The following is an 18,258-nucleotide window of genomic DNA, read 5'->3' on the forward strand; positions in this document are numbered from 1 at the left end:
TAGCAAGAGATGTGATATCCAAATCCTTCCCATTTCAATCTTGAGACCCTTCCTATAACATGAGATGTGATATCCAACTCCTACCCATTCCAACCTGAGACCCTTCCTATAGCATGAGAAGGGATATCCAATTCCTTCCCAATACAATACTTAGACCCTTCCGATAGCAGAGATGTGATATCTCAATGCTTCTAATACAAAACCTGAGATCCTTCCTATAACATGAGATGTGATATCCAAGTCCTTCCCATTCCAATCCTGAGACCCTTCCTATAACATGAGATGTGATATCCAACTCCTTCTATTCCAACCTGAGACCCTTCCTATAGCATGAGATGGGATATCCAACTCCTTCCAAATCCAATCCTGATACCCTTCCGATAGCATGAGATGTGATATCCCAATGCTTCTACAAAACCTGAGACCCATACCATGGCATGAGATGTGATATCAAACTCCCGTCCTATACCATGAGACTTGATATCTCAATGCTTCTAATACCAAACCTGAGACCGGTCCAATAACATGAGATGTGATATCCAAATCCTTCCCCTTCCAAACCTTAGACCCTTCCTTTATCATGAGATGTGATATCCAAGTCCTTCCCATTCCATTCCTGAGACCCTTCCTATAGCATGAGATGTGATATCTCAATGCTTCTAATACCAAACCTGAGACCCTTCCTATAACATGAGATGTGATATCCAAATCCTTCCCATTCCAATCCTGAGACCCTTCCGATAGCAGAGATGTGATATCTCAATGCTTATACCAAACCTGAGACCCTTCCGATAGCATGAGATGTGATATCTCAATGCTTCTAATACCAAACCTCAGATCCTTCCAATAACATGAGATGTGATGTCCAAATCCTTCCCCTTCCAAACCTTAGACCCTCCCTTTAGCATGAGATGTGATATCCAACTCCTTCCCATTCCAATCCTGAGACCCTTCTGATGGCATGAGATGTCATATCTCAATGCCTCTAATACCAAACCTGAGATCCTACCTCTAACATGAGATGTGATATCAAACTCCTTCCCATTCCAAACCTGAGACCCTTCCGATAGCATGAGATGTGATATTTCAATGCTTCTAAAACCAAACATGAGAACCATCCTATAACATGAGATGTGAAATCCAAATCATTCCCTTTCCAAACCTGAGGCCCTTCCTATAGCTTGAGATGTGATATCAAACTACTTCCCATTCAATGTGATATCCAACTCCTTCCCATTCCAATCCTGGGACCCTTCCTATACCATGAGATGTGATATTTCAATGCTTCTAATACCAAACCTGAGACCCGTCCTAAAACATGAGATGTGAGATCCAAATCCTTCCCCTTCCAGAACTGAGACCTTTCCTTTAGCATGAGATGTGATATCCAACTCCTTCCCATTCCAAACCTGAGACCCTTCCCATAGCATGAGATGTGATATCTCAATGCTTCTAAAACCAAACATTAGAACCATCCTATAACATGAGATGTGAAATCCAAATCCTTCCCTTTCCAAACCTTAGACCCTTCCTATAGCTTGAGATGAAATATCAAACTCCTTCCCATTCCAATCCTGAGATAGCTTGAGATGTGAGATCCAAATCCTTCCACTTCCAAACCTGAGACCCTTCCTATAGCTTGATATGTGATATCAAACTCCTTCCCATTACAATCCTGAGATAGCTTGAGATGTGATATCCAACTCCATCCCATTCCAATCCTGAGACCCTTCCGATAGCATGAGATGTGATAGCTCAATGCTTCTAATATCAAAACTGAGACCCTCCCTATAGTATGAGATGTGAAATCTAAGTCCTTCCCATTCCTATCCTGAGACCCTTCCGATAGCAGAGATGTGATTTCTCAATGCTTATACCGAACCTGATGACCCTTCCTTTAGCATGAGATGTGATATTCAACTCCTTCCCATTCCAATCCTGAGACCCTTCCTATAACATGAGACGTGATATCCAACTCCTTCCCATTCCAAACCTGAGACCTTTCCTTTAGCATATGTGATATCCAACTACTTCCCATTCCAATCCTGAGACCCTTCCGATAGCATGAGATGTGATATCCAACTCCTTCCAATTCCAATACTGAGACCCTCCCAATAGCATATGTGATATCTCAATGCTTCTAATATCAAAACTGAGACCCTCCCTATAACATGAGATGTGATATCCAACTCCTTCCCATTCCAATACTGAGACCCTTCCAATAGCATATGTGATATCTCAATGCTTCTAATATCAAAACTGAGACCCTCCCTATAACATGAGATGTGATATCCACCTCCTTCCCATTCCAATCGAGACCCTTCCTATAACATGAGATGTGATATCTCTATGCTTCTAATACCAAACCTGAGGCCCTTCCCGTAGTATATGTGAAATCCAACTCCTTCCCATTCCAAACTTGTGACCCTTCCTGTAGCATGAAATGTGATTTTTCACCCCTTCCAATACCATACCCGAGACCATTCCCACAGCCTGAGATTTGAAATCTCATTTCTTCCAATACCAAACCCGAGACCCTTCCGATAGGATGTGATTTGATATCACAGTGCTTCTAATACCAAACCTGAGACCCTCCCTATAACAAGAGATATCATATCCAACTCCTTCCCATTCCAATCCTGAGACTCTTCCTATAGCATGACATGTGATATCGAACTTCCCATTCAAATCCTGAGACTCAGACCTCCCCGTCTAACCTCACCACTCCTAGCTCCCGGATTGATAATGCACTCCTGCTGTGTCTTCTCTCCCTTCTTCTGCTTCCTTTCCTCTCTCCTTCCTCATGTGCCCTAGGTCAGGCTCCTTCTACACCTCCGCAAGGATTACTGATTTGTACCCCTCCCCACTCTCAACTCTCACTCAGTTAACACTCATCTGACATCTGCCATTTCCTGGAAGAACCCGACCTTGATGTCCTTGGTCTAACCGAGACATGGATGACGGCCAGCGCTGTCTCGAGCTCTGACACTTTCCTCCCTGATGACAAGTTCCTCTCCATGCCCAGATCCAACCATTCTTGAGGGGGAGTATCCTTGATTCCTGTAGTAAATTGCTTTCCTTTGCAGGCCGACTCCTCTCACGAATGCCTTGTCTGCATGCATTCTCTCTTTCCTGGCCATTCTCTCACCGTGGCTATTTGCCTACCCCCTTCCTCTCTCAGTGGATGGACTTCTCCATCCTAGCCTCCTACCACTCAACTCCGCCTACTTGGAGAATTCAAAATGAACCTGTATGCTTCCTGACCTGGACTTTTACGAGATCTGCAACTCTTCCTGTCTCTGTCCCTACACACTGCAGGGAATACTCAGGATTTTCTGATCTCAGACATCCCCCTATGTAACCCTCTCAACAATCCTCTCCCGTGGTGATCAAGTTCTCATCTCCAAAGAAGGCTAACTACCAGCTGTTCCTCCTCAGTGGAGTTCTCCCTTTCTCCCTTTCTGTCCCTGCTCTCTGCACCGTTTCGCGTTGCAAACACTCGCTTCCCTGCTCTCTGGTTTAGACGCTTTTCCTTCTTCCTTTCTGTGCTTGTTCTCTGCATCGTTTCGCGTTGCAGAGAACAACTCGCTTCCCAGCTCTCTGGTTTAGACGTGTGTTCCCGGCCTTCTCTCTTCCCGCTGCCTTCAAATCAACAAATGAGCTTCAAAAGATACACGGTGCTCAGAATGCTTTATAACACCCATTATTCAAGATATAGCTGTAACCCGCTAGACGTATTGAAAAGTGCTAAAAACTAGCAAAAATAGCTAGAAAATGTTCTTTCCTCGCGTTTTGGTAAATACGAATTCTGGTGGATTCCCATTTTGTACTCTGTTCGTGCATTTGTTCAGTCGAATCCTGATGTTTTTAACCACTCGTCACCCATGCAAGGGGGGGATCAAAATCTACTGTTCACAGGCTGAATGTATACTGCTGAAATCGTCAATGCATTATCGGGTAAACCGACTGTTCTGGAAAGTGTATTTGCCATCTGTTATTCCAGTCAGCATGTTTTCATCGTCCCTTCTTGTTTCAAGGCTGCCCTTTCTGTCCCTGCTCTCTGCACCGTTTCGCGTTGCATGTACTCGCTTCCCAGCTCTCTGGTTTAGATGCGTGTTCCCTGCCTTCTCTCCTCTTCCTACAGCCTTCCAATGAGCTCCACAAGATAGTGTTCAGAATGCTTTATAACCCCATTATTCAACATATAGCTGTAACCCGCTAGACGTATTGAAACGTGCTAAAAACTAGCAAAAACAGCTAGAAAATGTACTTCCCTCGCGTTTTGGTAAATGCAGGGTACACGCGTCTAAACCAGAGAGCAGGGAAGCGAGCATTTCAGCAGTATAAATTCAGCCTGTGAACAACACATTTTGACCCTCCCTTGTATGGGAGAAGAGTGGTTCAAAAGACCAGGATTCGACTGAACAAACGCACGAACAGAGTACAAAATGGGAATCCACCAGAATTCGCATTTACCAAAACGCGAGGAAAGTACATTTTCTAGCTGTTTCTGCTCTATTTTAGCACGTTTCAATATGTCTAGCGGGTTACAGCTATATGTTGAATAATGGGAGTTATAAAGCATTCTGAACACTGTATCTTGTGGAGCTCATTGGAAGGCTGTAGGAAGAGGAGAGAAGGCAGGGAACACGCATCTAAACCAGAGAGCTGGGAAGCGAGTACATGCAACGCGAAAAGGGCAGAAAGGAAGAAGGCCTCTGAGAAGGAAAGGCGTCTAAACCAGAGAGCAGGGAAGCGAGTGTTTGCAACGCGAAACGGTGCAGGGAGCAGGGACAGAAAGGATGAACGCCTATGAGGAGGAGCAGCTGGTAGTCAGCCTGCTCTGGAGAGGAGAATGTGATCACCAGGGGAGTGCAGCCTGTAAAGTAGAAGGGACGATGAACACAGGGCGACTGCATTAACAGATGGCAAATACACGTTTTGGCTTAATGCACAAAAAACCCAGACTCGTTTAAAAGTGGAAAAGGTCGCTTTAATGTGACAGGCCAAAGCTTACAATCAAACGCTTAACTGGCTCCATGGCCTAACAAACTAAAGGAATATTTTAACCACCACTTAAATAAATTAAACATTTTCATTTTCCCCCAACAATTAAATAATTAAATAACCCAATTCCTCCCTAATGATCCCTTGTATCCTACCGTCTCCTTGCCCCTTTTCCAGGCGTCCCGCTTTCTCCCAGGGGCCATGCCCCTCCAGGCTCAATACCTGTTCCCCCGGGGTGACCTGCTTGTGCAAACAGCGCCACCCCATCCTTTCCCGTGTCATTCCCCCATTGTGCTTCCCTCCCCCCACATCAAAAGGGGCCATGCCCCCGGCGCCACGACCCACTTCAACACCCTTCAAACTCCCCTCTACACCAAACTCCCCCTTTCCTATGACCTGCAGCCAGCCTGACCTGCCACATCAGCAACATATATTACACACACTTTCACAATGCCCTGACCTGTCACACAAAACTACCAACCCTACCTTCCTAACAGACCCCAAAACTCATGAACCCGCCCTGTCATCTAAAAAAAAAAAAAAAAAAAAAAAAAAACCCTGCATAATCCCATGAACAATGGACCCCCCCATATTACATACCCAGACACTACCCAACGAAGTGAAAGGGGTGGGAGGGCGGGACAATCATCAAGTCCTAACTGTCGCCTGCCTCCCGAACCTTCCCTGAGCCCTTAAATACCCCCCCCCCAGGAGGCGCTCTGCCCCACGGCCACTCGCTGGCCATGTGCATCGCCAAAAATCTCCCCGGGGGGAAACGCTTCGCGTTCCCCCCGGGGCCCCCCTTTTGGCTTAATGCACAAAAAACCCAGACTCGTTTAAAAGTGGAAAAGGTCGCTTTAATGTGACAGGCCAAAGCTTACAATCAAACGCTTAACTGGCTCCATGGCCTAACAAACTAAAGGAATATTTTAACCACCACTTAAATAAATTAAACATTTTCATTTTCCCCCAACAATTAAATAATTAAATAACCCAATTCCTCCCTAATGATCCCTTGTATCCTACCGTCTCCTTGCCCCTTTTCCAGGCGTCCCGCTTTCTCCCAGGGGCCATGCCCCTCCAGGCTCAATACCTGTTCCCCCGGGGTGACCTGCTTGTGCAAACAGCGCCACCCCATCCTTTCCCGTGTCATTCCCCCATTGTGCTTCCCTCCCCCCACATCAAAAGGGGCCATGCCCCCGGCACCAGAAAAACCCTCCCCCGAGGAGTTCTTTCTGCCCCCCCCCCAAACTTTTTACCCAGTCTCCCAGCCCAGAAACAAGAAGAGCCACCCGTATCCCTCACGAGGTCATTCTCCCCTGCATGCAGAATCACCACCTCTGGAACCCCAAGCGTTCCCTCATCCCTGCCAATATAGGAAGCAGCTGATCCCACCGCAGGCCCCCCAACCCGTGCCGTCTCACCACCACTTCCTTGTAACTGCACCCCTGTTACCTTCCAAACCCCTTTTCTCCACTTCCTTCCCAGCCCACTTAACAATTGAATGGCCAACAAATCAAAACTTGCGCCAACTCCCCTTCTTTTCGCGCAGCATCTGAAAAAGAAAATACAAAATCAATGACAAGTCAAAAATATTTCAACAACAGTTGGCCCACAAAGTCCTAACCACCTTTTCAACATCCCCATTATCAAACTCCCTGCCGTACCCCTTATATTTCCCAGACCTCCAACGTCCCAATCTTTTCACCTTGTCTTCTGAAAAACCCAGCCCGGTACCCTCAGATGCTGCGCCCAACCTAAAGTAATGAGTCCCGAAATCCTCTTCCTTTTCTCCCACTGCCACCAACTCCTTCCGCGATACCCCTAGCACCTGGAACTGGGCATAAGACCTTGCTCCCACGACCCAGCCGAAACCAAGAGCCCCTTCCCTTCTTATCCGTCTTAGACCTCTTAATCTTGATGTCTAAACCTTCTTCTGTAATTTTAACATCTTCCCACTGCAGTCCCCCTACCCCCCCTTTTGCCCCGACCAACTTAAAAACCCTGAAAGCCCCCAAACAATAACCACGTAAAAACAAGTCGCAGACAGCTCCCCTACAAGCAATAAACCATTTGTTCCACTTGTTGTGCCCAGTTTATTCCTTTACATTCCTGCATTGTCCCCCCTGCACTGGGGGCCCATGTGCACCCCCGTCCATGCAGGCCCTTTAGTTTATTCCTCCTCTCGCCATTGCACCAGGGGCCAAACCTGCACCCCCGTCCATGCAGTCCCTTCCATATAACTCTTCAAGCTCCTCGCATCCATTACCACCTTTTTCCCGCCTGCACCCGGGGCCCTAATGCACCCCCGTCCATGCAGGTCCCTTTTTTTTCTTTACTCCTCTCCACCGCTGCACCAGGGGCCAACCTGCGCCCCCGTCCCTGCAGTTCCTTCCATATCACCATCTTCAAGCTACTTGCGTCCATTACCACCTGTTTCCCACCTGCACCAGGGGTCCTAGTGCACCCCCGTCCATGCAGGCCCCCTTTTTTCCTTTACTCCTCTCCACCGCTGCACCAGGGGCCAAACCTGCGCCCCCGTCCATGCAGACCATTACACATAAATTCCTCTTCCGGCACCTCGCTTCTCTGTTCCACTTTTGTTTTTTCTTTTTTTGTTTTTCTTTTTTAAATTTAGCTGCACCAGGGGCCTTAGTGCACCCCCGTCCATGCAGACCCAACTCCTCACTTCCCCCTGCTGCACCAGAGGCGCTCCCGCACCTCCGTCCATGCAGCCTGAAGCCTACTCACCTTGTCGTGCGGCAAGCGTGAGGGCTTCACCACCGTCGTCCATGCCCTCCAAACGACAGCTACCTCCCCTTAACAATTACCACCGTTACATCCCCCCTGCGGCCCTCCCCTACCTACGCGTCTTCCTCCTCACCCTTCTCCTGCCCCCCTTTAAGTTGCCCCCAACAATCTTTCATCAAACCTTGTGCCCCCCCTCCTTTTACATTAAACTGAGCCCGACCTACCAGCACACCCCAATTTACCTGGTATGCGGTCCTTCCCCCACACTTCCTTGCCCCGCTCCTCGCCCTGACCCACTGTCCCCTGCCTGAAAACAATCTGTAACCGGATGCCGACCTGCACACCTGCTGCACTCGTGTTTAAATTTGCACATCCACCTCGTGCAGCCTTCTTTATTGAACGCCCAACATGCTGTTGAGGGCTGTCCTCCGCCTCCTCCCCCCGCCCCCTCATGGGCGGGGCGACCAAGAAAGGGCCGGTAAGGCACAGGCAGCCCACTTGCTGTGTGTAATGTCGGGGCAGGCCTCGTTGGAGCCATCCATTGCAGCCAAAGATCCATGTCTATCTCCCCCCAGACCGCCTGACTGTCCTCCGCCATTCTCGCTCTGAATTCCTCATCATAGCGTACCCAGGCAAACTCCCAAAACTCGTGAAAGCCTTCCTAATTACGTCCATATATTTAAGCAGGGCCACGCAACGCTCCGGGAATTTTTCACAGTACACACTGGCATAAATAATAAACGCCGACGTCCACTCAATAGTCACCGGGACCCTTGGGCGTGAAGCCAGTTCCCTCTCTTCCTCCTTAGACCCCTCCTTTGCTCTCACTTCCCTATGGAGCAATTTAAAGACATCCACAAATTCCCCTGCCTGAATCTTCTCCCTGGTCGCTGCCATCAAGTGCGCCCCCAATGGTTTTGTTAACCCCATGTATGGCCATTTTTTTTTTTTTTTTTTCACTTCACACTCCTTATCTTTTCCGGCTTGCACTTCGAGCACCAATGTCTCCACCACCTTGTCCGTTTGGACCTCCACTGAGCAAATGCTCTTTCCAACCCCCTCGGCTCCAATGGCCTGCACACCAACTTCCTTCCTTACACCTTGGAAACCTGCCTGTTCCTCCCCTGTCCACCTATTTGTAACCCCTCTCTGCCATGCAGATGACCATTCCCTTTCCCGCTCACCTCTTTCCACACCTGCCACCTGCGGCCTGGCGTCCACACCGGTGCTCCTCATCTCCATTCTTAGAGGGCTCCTACATTGTGGATGCGAGCTCCTGCCCGGGATGATTTGATGATCTTCCTGCGAGCCCGGGGCGTCCGCCCCGCCGCTCCTTTGACTTCTTCTCAGCGGAGTTGTGGGAACCCCTGCCTGGTCCTCTTCTCTCGGGCGAGGCGTTCCGACCTCCACCCCGGAATCCTCATTGCTAGGGGCTGTGCTGCGCCCTCTAGGCTCTCCTTGCGTTGACTGAGGCGGGGCCGTACTGAAACCCTCACCCTCCACCTGACCAGCGGGGGCTGCGCAGCGCCCTCCGCCCTCACTCCTCCTACCCGGGGGGGCCGTTCCGCGCCCCACTCTAACCTCCTCACTTGAAGGGGACCTCTCCCTCCTTTCACCACCTGCACTCCTCTGCAGGTATTTACCCCTTCTTCCACTTTGCCCTGTCACCCCCCTCTGCACCCCTTCACTTGCCCCCTTCTTATTCCTCTGAGCCACCTCATGACCCGAAATCATTTCTCCCCCTGCCGCCCTCCTGTCTATCCCCTTTCTCGCTTTCCGCCCCTAATTTCCCAAACCTCCCCTCTCCCCGCCGATGGGGTGCAGGCCACCATTGCCGCGAGAGCCCCATCTGCCGCTGCTCTACGCTGCGGCCTACCACCACTTATCTCCCCCCCCCATGGCCTCTCCGCCTGTGACCTCCCCCACTGCCCTCTCCCACTGGGCCCCAGATGCCCAACTAATTATTTCCAAAGCCTCCCTCAGAGCCTCCGCATTAACCCGGCCCTTTTTGCCGGCTCTCTGGCCCACCATCGTGCACTACTAATATATATGCCCCCTGCAAATGAACCTAACAAACCTAAGCCCCCGAGCCAAAACTACTCATGGACCTAATCCCCAAACTGAAAAAATGCTAGCTTTGAAACTAGCTTTTTTTTTTTTTTTTTTAAACCCCCCCCCACTTCCAACCACCCCCTGCACCCGGATAGCCCCCCCTTTTTCCCACTCCCTTACGAGCTGCTTCGCTCGAAAAAACCCCCCACAGGACCCCCCCCACCCTCCACCCCCTGCTCAAAAACCCCTTCCTTTCCTTAAACCCCCTAATTCCTGCTTTCCCTTTCTTTTTATTAAATTCTTTTTTTTTTTTATTTTTTTATTTATTACTGCCCCCCCCCCCTAGTGGCCCCAACGCCGCACCGCAGTAACTTCTTAGACTCAATGGGATCATAACAGGGGGAGCGGTCCCTTTAAGAGGGCCGCTCTGCCCCCTCCCTGCTGCACGCCGGCACCGCACACTATGAAAAGAAGCCCAGCACACGCGTGCTCAACTAACCCATGGCTCCCCACACTAAAGAGCCGCGGGGGCCGGCAACATCAATGCCGCGCCCTGCGGGCTCACACTACGGCCGTTGAGGGAATGACCGCCCAGCTCCCTCACTAAAAAAAAACAAAAAAAAAAAAAAAACCAACTGCCGCCTCGAACCACCCGCCCTGCTTAAAGCCAACCCGCGGGCGGCGGCTTCGGTAAGGAGGGGGCGGGGGGGGGGGTACCTTATGTACGGTACCCCCGACTATTCGGGGCCCGCGACCCCCGCCCTCATTAATTTTTTTTTTTTTTTTTTTATATGCGGCGCCGCCGCCGCCGACACTCTCCCTCGGCCCTTATCCCCCCCCCCCTCTCCCCTCTCCCCCTCTCTATCCCCTACCTCAAACACCTCGTTAGGCCCCAATCAGGGAAGGCTCGGGAGCAGGCGACAGGACAATCATCAAGTCCTAACTGTCGCCTGCCTCCCGAACCTTCCCTGAGCCCTTAAATACCCCCCCCCCAGGAGGCGCTCTGCCCCACGGCCACTCGCTGGCCATGTGCATCGCCAAAAATCTCCCCGGGGGGAAACGCTTCGCGTTCCCCCCGGGGCCCCCCTTCCAAAACAGTCAGGAAAGCTGATAATGCCTTGAAGATTTCAGCCGTATACATTCAGCCTGTGAACAGCAGTAGACGTTGACCCCCCCCTTGTATGGGAGAACAGTGGTTAAAAACTTCAGGATTCGACAACAAACGCACGGACAGTACATACATGGGAACCCATCAGAATTAGCATTTACAAAAACACGAGGAAAGTACATTTTCTAGCTGTTTTTGCTAGTTTACAGCACTTTTCAATACGTCTAGCGGGTTACGGCTATATGTTGAATAATGGGTGTTATAGAGCATTCTGAGCACTGTGTATCTTTTGGAGCTCATTTTTTGATTTGAAGGCAGCGAGAAGAGGAGAGAAGGCAGGGAACACGCGTCTAAACCAGAGAGCTGGGAAGCGAGTACTTGCAACGCGAAAAGGGCAGAAAGGAAGAAGGCCTCTGAGAAGGAAAGGCGTCTAAACCAGAGAGCAGGGAAGCGAGTGTTTGCAACGCGAAACGGTGCAGGGAGCAGGGACAGAAAGGGAGAACTCCTCTGAGGAGGAACAGCTGGCAGTTAGCCTTCTTTGGAGATGAGAACTTGATCACCACGGGAGAGGATTGTTGAGAGGGTTACAGAGGGGGAGGTCTGAGATCAGAAAATCCTGAGTATTCCCTGCAGTGTGTAGGGCCAGCGACATGAAGAGTTGCAGATCTCGTAAAAGTCCAGGTCAGGAAGCATACAGGTTCATGTTGAATTCTCCAAGTAGGCGGAGTTGAGTGGTAGGAGGCTAGGATGGAGAAGTCCATCCACTGAGAGAGGAAGGGGGTAGGCAAATAGCCACGGTGAGAGAATGGCCAGGAGAGAATGCATGCAGACAAGGCATTCGTGACAGGAGTCGGCCTGCAAAGGAAATCAATTTACTACAGGAATCAAGGATAAGCATTGAGATATCACATCTCATGCTATAGGAAGGGTCTCAGGATTGAATGGGAAGGACTTAGATATCACATATCATGCTATAGGAAGGGTCTCAGGTTTTGTTATAAGCATTGAGATATCACATCTCATGCTATAGGAAGGGTCTCAGGATTGGAATGGAAGGAGTTGGATATCACATCTCATGTTATAGGAAGGATCTCAGGTTTGGTATTAGAAGCATTGAGACATCACATCTCATGCTATAGGAAGGGTCTCAGGATTGGAATGGGAAGGAGTTGGATATCACATCTCATGCTATAGGAAGGGTCTCAGGATTGGAATGGGAAGGAGTTGTATATGACATCTCATGCCGTAGGGAGGGTCTCAGGTTTGGTATAAACATTGAGATATCACATCTCTGCTATCGAAAGGGAATCAGGATTGGAATGGGAAGGAGTTGGATATCCCATCTCATGTTATAGGAAGAGTCTCAGGTTTGGTATTAGAAGCATTGAGATATCACATCTCATGCTATAGGAAGTGTCTCAGGATTGGAATGGGAAGGACTTGGGTATCACATCTCATGCTATAGGGAGGGTCTCAAGTTTGATATTAGAAGCATTGAGATATCACATCTCATGCTATAGGAAGGGTCTCAGGTTTGGTATAAGCAGTGAGATATCTCATCTCATGCTATAGGAAGTGTCTCAGGATTGGAATGGGAAGGAGTTGGATATCACATCTCATGTTATAGGAAGGATCTCAGGTTTGGTATAAGCATTGAGATATCACATCTCTGCTATCGGAAGGGTCTCAGGATTGGAATGGGAAGGAGTTGGATATTCCCATCTCATGTTATAGGAAGGGTCTCAGGTTTGGTATTAGAAGCATTGAGATATCACATCTCATGCTATAGGAAGGGTCTCAGGATTGGAATGGGAAGGACTTGGATATCACATCTCTTGCTATAGGGAGGGTCTCAAGTTTGATATTAGAAGCATTGAGGTATCACATTTCATGATATCGGAAGGGTCTCAAGATTGGAATGGGAAGGAGTTGGATATCACATCTCATGATAAAGGAAGGGTCTAAGGTTTGGAAGGGGAAGGATTTGGATATCACATCACATGTTATAGGACGGGTCTCAGGTTTGGTATTAGAAGCATTGAGATATCAAGTCTCATGGTATAGGAAGGGTCTCAGAATTGGAATGGGAAGGAGTTGGATATCACATCTCAAGCTATAGGAAGGGTCTCAGGATTAGAATGGGAAGGAGTTTGATATCACATCTCATGCCATAGTATGGGTCTCAGGTTTGGTAGAAGCATTGGGATATCACATCTCATGTTATCGGAAGGGTATCGGGATTGGATTTGGAAGGAGTTGGATATCCCATCTCATGTTATAGGAAGAGTCTCAGGTTTGGTATTAGAAGCATTGAGATATCACATCTCATGCTATAGGAAGTGTCTCAGGATTGGAATGGGAAGGACTTGGGTATCACATCTCATGCTATAGGGAGGGTCTCAAGTTTGATATTAGAAGCATTGAGATATCACATCTCATGCTATAGGAAGGGTCTCAGGTTTGGTATAAGCAGTGAGATATCACATCTCATGCTATAGGAAGTGTCTCAGGATTGGAATGGGAAGGAGTTGGATATCACATCTCATGTTATAGGAAGGATCTCAGGTTTGGTATAAGCATTGAGATATCACATCTCTGCTATCGGAAGGGTCTCAGGATTGGAATGGGAAGGAGTTGGATATTCCCATCTCATGTTATAGGAAGGGTCTCAGGTTTGGTATTAGAAGCATTGAGATATCACATCTCATGCTATAGGAGGGGTCTCAGGATTGGAATGGGAAGGACTTGGATATCACATCTCTTGCTATAGGGAGGGTCTCAAGTTTGATATTAGAAGCATTGAGGTATCACATTTCATGATATCGGAAGGGTCTCAAGATTGGAATGGGAAGGAGTTGGATATCACATCTCATGATAAAGGAAGGGTCTAAGGTTTGGAAGGGGAAGGATTTGGATATCACATCACATGTTATAGGACGGGTCTCAGGTTTGGTATTAGAAGCATTGAGATATCAAGTCTCATGGTATAGGAAGGGTCTCAGAATTGGAATGGGAAGGAGTTGGATATCACATCTCAAGCTATAGGAAGGGTCTCAGGATTAGAATGGGAAGGAGTTTGATATCACATCTCATGCCATAGTATGGGTCTCAGGTTTGGTAGAAGCATTGGGATATCACATCTCATGTTATCGGAAGGGTATCGGGATTGGATTTGGAAGGAGTTGGATATCCCATCTCATGCTATAGGAAGGGTCTCAGGTTGGAATCGGAAGGAGTTGGATATCACATCTCATGTTATAGGAAGGGTCTCAGGATTGGAATGGGAAGGACTTGGATATCACATCTCATGCTATAGGAAGGCTCTCAGGTTTGCAAGGGGAAAGAGTTGGATATCACATTTCATGCTATCAGAAGGATCTCAGGTTTGGTATAGAAGCATTGAGATATCATATCTTATGCTATCAGAAGAGTCTTAGGATTGGAATGGGAAGGAGTTGGATATCACATCTCATGCTAAAGGGAGGGTCTCAGGTTTGGAAGATAAGGATTTGGATATCACATCTCATGTTATAGGAAGGATCTCAGGTTTGGTATTAGAAGTATTGAGATATCACATCTCATGCTATCGGAAGGATCTCAGGTTTGGTATAGAAGCATTGAGATATCATATCTTATGCTATCAGAAGGGTCTCAGGATTGGAATGGGAAGGAGTTGGATATCACATCTCATGCTAAAGGGAGGGTCTCAGGTTTGGAAGGGGAAGGATTTGGATATCACATCTCATGTTATAGGATGGATCTCAGGTTTGGTATTAGAAGTATTGAGATATCACATCTCATGTTATCGGAAGGATCTCAGGTTTGGTATTAGAAGTATTGAGATATCACATCTCATGCTATATGAAGGGTCTCAGGATTGGAATGGGAAGGAGTTGGATATCACATCTCATGCTAAAGGAAGGATCTCAGGTTTGGTAGAAGCATTGAGATATCACATCTCATGCTATAGGAAGGGTCTCAGGATTGGAATGGGAAGGACGTAGATATCACATATCATGCTATAGGGAGGGTCTCAGTTTTGATATTAGAAGCATTGAGATATCACATCTCATGCTATCGGAAGTGTCTCAGGATTGGAATGGGAAGGAGCTGGATATCACATCTCATGCTAAAGGAAGGGTCTCAGGTTTGGAACGGGAAGGAGTTGGATATCACATCTCATGTTATAGGAAGGGTCTCAGGTTTGGTATAAACATTGAGATATCACATCTCTGCTATAGGAAGTGTCTCAGGATTGGAATGGGAAGGACTTGGATATCACATCTCATGCTATAGGTAGGGTCTCAAGTTTGTTATTAGAAGCATTGAGATATCACATCTCATGCTATAGGAAGGGTCTGAGGATTGGAATGGGAAGGAGTTGGATATCACATCTCATGCTATGGGAAGGGTCTCAGGTTTGGTATAAGCAGTGAGATATCACATCTCATGCTATAGGAAGTGTCTCAGGATTGGAATGGGAAGGAGTTGGATATCACATCTCATGTTATAGGAAGGATCTCAGGTTTGGTATAAGCATTGAGATATCACATCTCTGCTATCGGAAGGGTCTCAGGATTGGAATGGGAAGGAGTTGGATATTCCCATCTCATGTTATAGGAAGGGTCTCAGGTTTGGTATTAGAAGCATTGAGATATCACATCTCATGCTATAGGAAGGGTCTCAGGAGTGGAATGGGAAGGACTTGGATATAACATCTCATGCTATAGGGAGGGTCTCAAGTTTGATATTAGAAGCTTTGAGATATCACATCTCATGATATCGGAAGGGTCTCAGGATTGGAATGGGAAGGAGTTGGATATCACATCTCATGATAAAGGAAGGGTCTAAGGTTTGGAAGGGGAAGGATTTGGATATCACATCTCATGTTATATTACGGGTCTCAGGTTTGGTATTAGAAGCATTGAGATATCAAGTCTCATAGTATAGGAAGGGTCTCAGAATTGGAATGGGAAGGAGTTGGATATCACATCTCAAGCTATAGGAAGGGTCTCAGGATTGGAATGGGAAGGACTTGGATATCACATCTCATGCTATAGGAAGGCTCTCAGGTTTGGAAGGGGAAAGAGTTGGATATCACATTTCATGTTAGAGGTAGGATCTCAGGTTTGGTATTAGAGGCATTGAAATATCACATCTCATGCTATCAGAAGGGTCTCAGGAATGGAATGGGAAGGAGTTGGATATCACATTTCATGCTAAAGGGAGGGTCTCAGGTTTGGAAGGGGAAGGATTTGGATATCACATCTCATGTTATAGGAAGGATCTCAGGTTTGGTATTAGAAGCATTGAGATATCACATCTCATGCTATCGGAAGGATCTCAGGTTTGGTATTAGAAGCATTGAGATATCACATCTCATGCTATCAGAAGAGTCTCAGGATTGGAATAGGAAGGAGTTGGATATCACATCTCATGCTAAAGGGAGGGTCTCAGGTTTGGAAGGGGAAGGATTTGGATATCACATCTCATGTTATCGGAAGGATCTCACGTTTGGTATTAGAAGTATTGAGATATCATATCTCATGCTATAGGAAGGGTCTCAGGATTGGGATGGGAAGGAGTTGGATATCACATCTCATGCTATAGGGAGGGTCTCAGGATTGGAATGGGAAGGACTTAGATATCACATATCATGCTATAGGGAGGGTCTCAGTTTTGATATTAGAAGCATTGAGATATCACATCTCATGCTATCGGAAGTGTCTCAGGATTGGAATGGGAAGGAGCTGGATATCACATCTCATGCTAAAGGAAGGGTCTCAGGTTTGGAACGGGAAGGATTTGGATATCCCATCTCATGTTATAGGACGGGTCTCAGGTTTGTTATTAGAATCATTGAGATATCATATTGCATGCTGTAGGAAGGGTCTAAGGGTTGGAATGTGAAGGACTTGGATATCACATCTCATGCTATAGATAGGCTCTTAGGTTTGGAAAGGGAAGGAGTTGGATATCACATTTCATGTTAGAGGAAGGATCTCAGGTTTGGTATTAGAAGCATTGAGATATCACATCTCATGCTATAGGAAGGGTCTCAGGATTGGAATGGGAAGCAGTTGGATATCACATCTCATGCTATAGGAAGGGTCTCAGGTTTGGTATAAGCATTGAGATATCACATCTCATGCTATAGGACGGGTCTCAGGATTGGAATGGAAGGAGTTGGATATCACATCTCATGTTATAGGAAGGATCTCAGGTTTGGTATTAGAAGCATTGAGACATCACATCTCATGCTATAGGAAGGGTCTCAGGGTTGGAATGGGAAGGAGTTGGATATCACATCTCATCCAATAGGAAGGGTCTCAGGTTTGGAATGGGAAGGAATTGGATATCACATCTCATGTTATAGGAAGGATCTCAGGTTTGGTATTAGAAGCATTGTGATATCACATCTCATGCTATAGGAAGGGTCTCAGGATTGGAATGTGAAGGATTTGGATATCACATCTCATGCTAAAGGAAGGGTCTCAGGTTTGGTAGAAGCATTGAGATATCACGTCTCTGCTATCGGAAGGGTCTCAGGATTGGATTGGGAAGGAGTTGGATATCCCTTCTCATGCTATAGGAAGGGTCTCAGGATTTGAATGGCAAGGAGTTGGATATCACATCTCATGCCATAGGAAGGGTCTCAGGTTTGGTATAAGCATTGAGATATCACATCTCTGCTATCGGAAGGGTCTCAGGATTGGATTGGGAAGGAGTTGGATATCCCTTCTCATGCTATTGGAAGTGTCTCAGGTTGGAATGGGAAGGAGTTGGATATCACATCTCATGTTATAAGAAGGGTCTCAGGATTGGAATGGGAAGGATTTGGATATCACATCTCTTGCTATAGGAAGGGTCTCAGGATTGGAATGGGTAGGAGTTGGATATTACTTTCTTGCTATAGGAAGGGTCTCATGTTTGGAATGGGAAGGAGTTGGATATCACATATGCTATAGTTAGTGTCTCAGGTTTGGAACGGGAAGGAGTTGGATATCACATCTCATGTTATAGGAAGGGTCTCAGGTTTGGTATAAGCATTGAGATATCACATCTCTGCTATCGGAAGCGGCTCAGGATTGGAATGGGAAGGAGTTGGATATCCCATCTCATGTTATAGGAAGAGTCTCTGGTTTGGTATTAGAATCATTGAGATATCACATCGCATGCTGTAGGAAGGGTCTAAGGATTGGAATGGGATGGACTTGGATATCACATCTCATGCTATAGGTAGGCTCTCAGGTTTGGTATAAGCATTGAGATATCACATCTCATCCTATAGGAAGGGTCTCAGGATTGGAATGGGAAGGAATTGGATATCACATCTCATG

This window comes from Ambystoma mexicanum, chromosome 5q, assembly GCF_040938575.1.
Source record: "Ambystoma mexicanum isolate Mex_15411 chromosome 5q, UKY_AmexF1_1, whole genome shotgun sequence".
NCBI classification, from domain to species: Eukaryota; Metazoa; Chordata; class Amphibia; order Caudata; family Ambystomatidae; genus Ambystoma; species Ambystoma mexicanum.